The sequence below is a fragment of the Staurois parvus genome, unplaced genomic scaffold (genome assembly GCF_062004578.1).
Source record: "Staurois parvus isolate SC_StPar_1 unplaced genomic scaffold, SC_StPar_1.0 ptg000463l, whole genome shotgun sequence".
In the NCBI taxonomy this organism is placed as follows: Eukaryota; Metazoa; Chordata; class Amphibia; order Anura; family Ranidae; genus Staurois; species Staurois parvus.
This window is the reverse complement of record NW_028318259.1, coordinates 2,362,501-2,370,167: the sequence shown is the minus strand read 5'-3', so window position 1 is coordinate 2,370,167 and position 7,667 is coordinate 2,362,501. Positions and strand designations below refer to the sequence as shown.

General features: G+C 47.1%; 1 pseudogene; it reads right to left on the bottom strand.

Annotated features, from left to right (window-relative positions):
- Window positions 1–5,110: 5,110 nt before the first annotated feature.
- LOC149452818 (U2 spliceosomal RNA) lies at window positions 5,111–5,254 on the bottom strand (annotated as a pseudogene).
- Between the last annotated feature and the right edge of the window lie 2,413 nt (window positions 5,255–7,667).

The following is a 7,667-nucleotide window of genomic DNA, read 5'->3' as shown; positions in this document are numbered from 1 at the left end:
GGTACAGATGGGAAAATCCTGAGTAGAATGAAGGGGCAACAATTCCATCTGCTCACTATTTTGTAGTTCTGCTACTGATCTGCATTGGTCACTGAAGACCATAAGGTGAAGATAAAAGAGTCTGCCTAATTGTCAGGGTCCTGTCCACAGCAGAAGTTCTGGCGTTTCTGCCAATACTTTACATGGGCGCAGAAGGACACATCAGCCTCAGTCTGGTGCCAGACGGCCTTTATAAGGAGGCTCAACACTTCCTCTGGTTGCTGGATGATCTCCAGCTCCCCATGGTTTGTGCCTGTTTCCTGTGGCTTGTGACTTCCTGATTGTGATCCGGCTTGTACTTGGACCTGTCTGCTCTACTGACCCCCTGATCTGACCTCAGCTTGGCTAAAGGATACTCTCTCTCTCGCTCCTCCGTGTATGACCTCGGCTATCCCACCTGACCACGTCTGTTCGGTTTCCCACCCGGTACCTGACCTTGGCTCGAACTGACTAACCAGCAAACATCCAAATCCCGGAAGGGCTTGCATACCTCGCACAGGCGCCTCCAGTCTGCAGACCTATCCCCAAAGCACCAGCTGTGCTCCTGAGTGGACCACCAACCAGCACTCCTACAGGTGACCTGTGCAACTTTGGGCCTGACTCCCGCTGTCCCACTCTCAGGGGAGTCCGGAACTTAGCCGCAAGGGAAGCCCTCTCTCCATTGGCCTCCATCACCAGGTATGTGATACTAATGTTCTTCAGAAAAGGGATAGCCTATTTTTTTTTTCCCAGATTGCCATAAATAATGGTGTGTGAGGGAATGCATGCATTGGTAAGATATGGTATAAGGTGAGCTGGATCACCATTTGAGGAGAATAGGGCAAGGAATTACCGCTGAGATGAAGATTAGAGAGACATGGGGCCACTTAATAGTTTTGCTAAAGGGCCTCATAATTACAACCCAGCCCTGAAACCTACAGGTGTTAGTAAATCGAAAGGAGATCTAAAAGGGATCATACAATCCCATTGTAATGAGTACCATTTCCTACATGCCGGAAAAGCATGCTGGTGGTTATAGTTCTGTTAGGATGGACTTTGGAATTGTATAAGATTCCACACGGCTCTTGTGTCCATGGAAACTATTTTGAAATATTGCCAGTAAAATGATTAGCTTATTGATCTAGCACCCAACATGTTGCAGTGTTTTGTTGAAAGTCCTCTGCGTCATCATTTCACAGCTGGTGCCGAAAAAAGAAAAAAGTAACACGAAATGCATAAACATTGAAAAGACTTTATTCTGTCCCGTGAGCTAGTCATGTGCGTAGTTTTTCTTTGCAAATGGTAAATGCACGACATTTTTTGGGGGCAGCATCGAATTCCGACAATTGCATGTATGGCTGACTAGCAAATCTGTAAGTACTGTGCGCTAATATATTCATGTAATCATGAATTAAAATAAACTGTGTGCATATAAAAATAGGAACACATAATAGGACCTCATAAATCCGCCAAGTGACATACAGATAAAAGATGCAGATAGAATCAAATGATTCAGCCGTGTCAATCCAGCAATAAGATAGCAAAATAACAGAATCTAATGGTATTATTCCAGGAGATGAAATTCATGATTTATTTATTTTACTGACATGGTGCAATCTACAGGTAGACTGCTTGTAAATGGTGCAATCCACAGGTAGACTGCTTGTACATGGTGCAATCCACAGGTTGACTGCTTGTACATGGTGCAATCAACAGGTAGACTGCTTGTACATGGTGAAATCCACAGGTAGACTGCTTGTACGTGGTTCAATGTACAGGTAGACTGCTTGTACGTGGTGCAATCCACAGGTAGACTGCTTGTACATGGTGCAATCAACAGGTAGACTGCTTGTACATGGTGCAATCCACAGGTAGACTGCTTGTACGTGGTTCAATGTACAGGTAGACTGCTTGTACGTGGTGCAATCCACAGGTAGACTGCTTGTACATGGTGCAATCAACAGGTAGACTGCTTGTACATGGTGCAATCCACAGGTAGACTACTTCTACATGGTTCAATGTACAGGTAGACTACTTCTACATGGTGCAATCCACAGGTAGACTGCTTGTACGTGGTGCAACCCACAGGTAGACTGCTTGTACGTGGTGCAACCCACAGGTAGACTGCTTGTACGTGGTGCAATCCACAGGTAGACTGCTTGTACATGGTGCAATCCACAGGTAGACTGCTTGTACGTGGTTTAATCTACAAGTAGACTGCTTGTACGTGGTGCAATCCACAGGTAGACTGCTTGTACGTGGTGCAATCCACAGGTAGACTGCTTGTACGTGGTGCAATCCACAGGTAGACTGCTTGTACGTGGTGCAATCCACAGGTAGACTGCTTGTACGTGGTGCAATCCACAGGTAGACTGCTTGTACGTGGTGCAATCCACAGGTAGACTGCTTGTACGTGGTTCAATCCACAGGTAGACTGCTTGTACGTGGTGCAATCAACAGGTAGACTGCTTGTACGTGGTGCAATCAACAGGTAGACTGCTTGTACGTGGTGCAATCCACAGGTAGACTGCTTGTACGTGGTGCAATCCACAGGTAGACTGCTTGTACGTGGTGCAATCCACAGGTAGACTGCTTGTACGTGGTGCAATCCACAGGTAGACTGCTTGTACGTGGTGCAATCCACAGGTAGACTGCTTGTACGTGGTTCAATGTACAGATAGACTGCTTGTACGTGGTGCAATCCACAGGTAGACTGCTTGTACGTGGTGCAATCAACAGGTAGACTGCTTGTACGTGGTGCAATCCACAGGTAGACTGCTTGTACGTGGTGCAATCAACAGGTAGACTGCTTGTACGTGGTGCAATCAACAGGTAGACTGCTTGTACGTGGTGCAATCAACAGGTAGACTGCTTGTACGTGGTGCAATCAACAGGTAGACTGCTTGTACGTGGTGCAATCAACAGGTGGACTGCTTGTACATGGTGCAATCTACAGGTGGACTACTTCTACAAGGTGCAATCTATAGGCAAACTGCTCCTACATGGTGCAATCCACAGGCTAACTACTTCTACATGGTGCAATTACAGGTAGAAGCAGGGGCGGACTGACCATTTGGAAACTCGGGCACTGCCTGAGGGCCCGGGGTCAGTAGGGGGCCCCATGAGATGCCCCTGGTACCTTTTTCATAGGCTTTTTTGAGTTTGGGCAAGGACTCAGGGACCCCATGATCCCCTATTGCCCGGGGGCCCCATGACTTGTCAGTCCACCCCTGGGTAGAAGGCTTCTACATGGTACAATCCACAGGTAGACTGCTTTTACCGTATATGGTTCAATCCATAGATAGATTGCTTCTACAAAGTACAATTCACTGGTAGACTGCTACTACAAGGTAAAATCCACAGGTAGACTGCATGGTGCAATCTGTAGATGGACTACTTCTACATGGTGCAGTCTACAGGTAGACTACTTCTGCATGGTGCAACTGCAATCCACAGGTGGAAAGGTATACAGTGCTATTCACAGACATACTGCTCCTACAGGTAGACCGCTTCACATTGTGCAATGTACAGATAGTCTGCTTCTATATTGCACCATCTACAGGCAGACTGCTACTACATGGAGCAATCCACAGGTAGACTGCTTGTACATAGTGCAGTCTATGGGTAGACTACTTCTGCATGGTGCAATCCACAGGTAGACTGCTCCTATATAGTGCAATCCACATGTAGACTGCCTCTACATGGTGCAATCTATAGGTAGACTACTTCTACACAGTGAAATCCACAGGTAGACTATTTCTACCTGCCAGGTCTCTGTGTTGGTCCCTTGTGGTTAAACGAATTAAGTGCAACATAGAAATCTTAACCATTGCTTTATTCCTCCGTTTAGCTGGTTCGTAGGTGTAGCTCAAAGGATTAGTCTACATTTCCACATATCACTGCAAAAACCTTTTTCCTAGGAGACACAGGACAGTGTGATAGGAAAGTATATATATATATATATACACTATATTGCCTAAAGTATTGGTCGGCCTGCCTTTCCACGCACATGGACTTTAATGACATCCCAGTCTTAGTCCGTAGGGTTCAATATTGAGTTGGCCCCGCCCTTTGCAGGTATAACAGCTTCAACTCTTCTGGGAAGGCCGTCCACAAGGTTTAGGAGGGTGTCTATGGGAAGGTTGGACCATTCTTCCAGAAGCACATTTGTCAGGTCAGGCACTGATGTCGGGGGGAGGAGGCCTGGCTCACAACAGTGAAGCACACAAAAGTGCACAGGGTGAACGCCTAGCTCTCCTCCAAAGAGAAAGGACCCTAGCCCTGACCCCCTGGGGCGCAAGGCTCCTGACAGAGACTGAGGCACTCACTTGTCCAACTGACCGAAACCAGGAAGACCGCTTTCTTTGGGAGGCCTGCCGAAGCAAGACCACCCTGAGTATTCAGTGGGGCTCCCCGGAAGGGAGACCCCATTGGGAGGGGTAGAACCTGACCAAAAGTTCACGTGCCCTCCCCCTAAGACTTTCAGGGCAGGCCTGAGGACCTACACCCTACTAATCGGGGAAGTCAAAAGGTGCAGTGACAACCAAGCAGAAATAAGGAAAGGGGGGCGTGGATAAGTGCTATAGTGCCATAGTGCAATACCATGGCAGGCCATTTGGCCAGGAATAAAAAAATTCCTCTGGTCCTGGCCAAAAGGCACGTGCTGAGAAAAGCATGTCTGGTACAGTGAACTTGGTGCCTAAAGCTCCCTCACAATGAGAATTTTGGAACCCCTGGACTGCCACTCCAGGAGCACTTACACCACAGGCTTCTTTCACAGCCCGGCCCTCAGCCAGACCAGAGCAGCCCCATCCCTACCAGGAAGGCATCAGAACTTAGATTAGGGAGAGCCTTGCCTACAACCGGGGACAAGCCTGGTACACCCGGGAGGAAAAAGGCCCTACCACTACCCTCACCATTCCTTACCTTATTACATCGGGAGAAATACTAGCCGGCATACCCCCGGTTCAAAGGGGCCAGTGCAGGGGCGGACTGACAACTCATGGGGCCCCCGGGCAATAGGGGATCATGGGGCCCCTGTGTCCTTGCCCAAACTCAAAAAAGCCTATGAAAAATGTACCAGGGGCATCTCATGGGGCCCCCTACTGACCCCGGGCCCTCAGGCAGTGCCCGAGTTTCCAAATGGTCAGTCCACCTCTGGGCCAGTGTTCTTCCTCCTGAAAACTGCTAAGCACAGATACTACACTTGATCTTAGCCTAAAGGCCGAGAAGCGAACAGGTACAATTCCAACACGCGCAACCACCCACAATAGTGTGAACCTAGCTGTGGACTCTGCTGCTGGTAAAAAATTCTGTATAAATATTGCTAAGGCCATCAGGAGATACAATGTTTTGAATGCCGCTAAGAGCTTAATACCACGCCTCTGGAAGCAGAGCCGGCACCCTACTGTTGCGGAGTTGAAGCAAGAGGTTGATAGGATCTATGAAGCTGAGCGCTGGATCTATACTGTTAAAAACGAGCTTGAGAAATTCCATGACATATGGTCCGGGTGGTTATATTACTCTATGGAACTAGAAGACCCTTCTCCGGATACGGGGTCCCTATGATTTTAGATCCACCCCCCCAACTTGAGTCTCTCGCATTGGCCCCTGGATCTTCTTCCCAGCTGGTTCTACTCTGTAAGACTGGGCCCGGTGATTCTGCCACTGGAAGTGCGGTGGGTTTCTTTCAGGTTCTATCCCGTTTTGCCCCGAGCGTCGAGCCCTCAGACTTGTGGTGTTATCCTTTTTTCCTCTGGTCCTACCAGGCCTCTGCTCTTATTTTTCTCCTTTTCTTTTTGTCTTTTCTTTCTTTGTCTTGTATTTCCGTGTCTCTGCCATCTGGCCTATGAGTGCTGGTTTTTATGCAAGTGTCCTATGTGCTATTTATTGTGACTTCTACTGCCTTAAGTTGAAACATGGGATGTTATGGGGGACACGTCTGATCTATCGCCCTGAGACTGGCTGGCCTCGTGCAGAGACGTAGCTCCTGTGTGGCAGCCGGGTCCCTCGGTGATGAGTCTTGTGCTGGTTCTTGCTGCCCTGACATTTGCTCTGGGATCCCTGGATCACTTACCTTGTCCTGCGCTCCCGCGATGTCCCCCCTGCAACGTCCCCGGCCATGTCCTCCGGCTAAAGCCAGCATCCGTCTTCAGGGTTCCGTTCCCTGCGAGCGTTGGTACGTACAGGGGGGCGGAACCAGCGGGAATTTAAAAAATGTAAAAATTTGGCATTCACTCAATACACTAAAATCACATAGTATAACATTCCTGTATCAAACCATTTCACATACATTTTGTCCCGAGTGCTTTGTCCGGCGTCCTGCCTGCATTTTTACTGTTCTTTCTGCCTGGAAACTGAGAAACGTCCATGGCGTCCAAAAAGCGTCCCTTTAGGTCAAAATCGGTTTTAGACCGGCTAGAGAACAGCGATAGTAAATCAGAACCACTTGCAGAATTGAATGATAATGATTCGTGGGGGAAATTCCTCATCAGACACTGAAAACGATTCTGCGACTGAGCTCAGCGATGTGCGAACTTGGCGCTCTATTTCACATTTCAGTGTTTTTGGTTTGATTATATTATTGAATTAAATGTATTATATTATTATTTTTTCTAATTATTTATTATAATATAATTTATGATTTCGTGTTTGAAGTTTTATCATACCCGGGATGTTTACTAGACTCTTGTTCGGACAGATTTCAGTGAGTTATTCCTAAGAATTACAGGCCTACGATTAAAAAATATTTCCATGCAAAAAAATGTACCGCTTTGAGCACAGAAATACTGACATAATCAGACCGCTAGGGAGGTTAATAAAGACATATTATATACACACACAAAAAGAGATACAGTGTAACATTATCACTTTTGTATTTATTCTGTTTTATTCCTCAGTAGATCAAAGGGATGAGTTTTCGTGACTTCAGAAAGAGAAGAGGAGTTCTTAGGACGCATCTGTCTTGGAGACCAATACAGGGACACAGTGGGAAAAGGCACTAGAGCAGCACTTCCAGGAGTAGAATCAAACTCTGGGCAGGACAGGAGAGAACAAGAGGGCGCTTCTAAGTGCAGTACATCCACATATGTATTAGTGAAAACGGTTAAAACCACTTAGAGAAGGTGATAAGGCTCAGGCATGTGAAAACATCAATGTGGGGCTCCTGTCACTGTGTCCTGGAGTTGACTGTTCTGGCCAGCAGAAGCAGGGCTAAAGCTCAGGTGCAATTCCAAGAGGCCACCGCTCTTCCTGGACCGCCCGGAAGTGACGTCAATGGTGGGCGGTGACGCGTTTTGGAGCATGCGCAATTGCTCCTTCATTCAAGCCCCGCATTGACGTTTTCATATGCCTGAGCCTGATCACCTTCTCTAAGTAGTTTTAACCGTTTTCACCAATAAATATGTGGATGTACTGCACTTAGAAGCGCCCTCTTAATCTCTCCATTTCAGAAAAGCAACCTGACCAGAAAAAATTAAAAAAACAAAACAAAATGTGATCCTGTTTAACCCTTTATGAACCCCTAGTTTACCGTAATCAGCCCCAGGTAAATTATTCTTCCCTTTCACCCTGTAACCATTATTTCCAGCTGATTTTTTTTATCTCTGTTTTTTTTCATGTCAAGTTTTAACTGCTTCCTGTCGGGTACG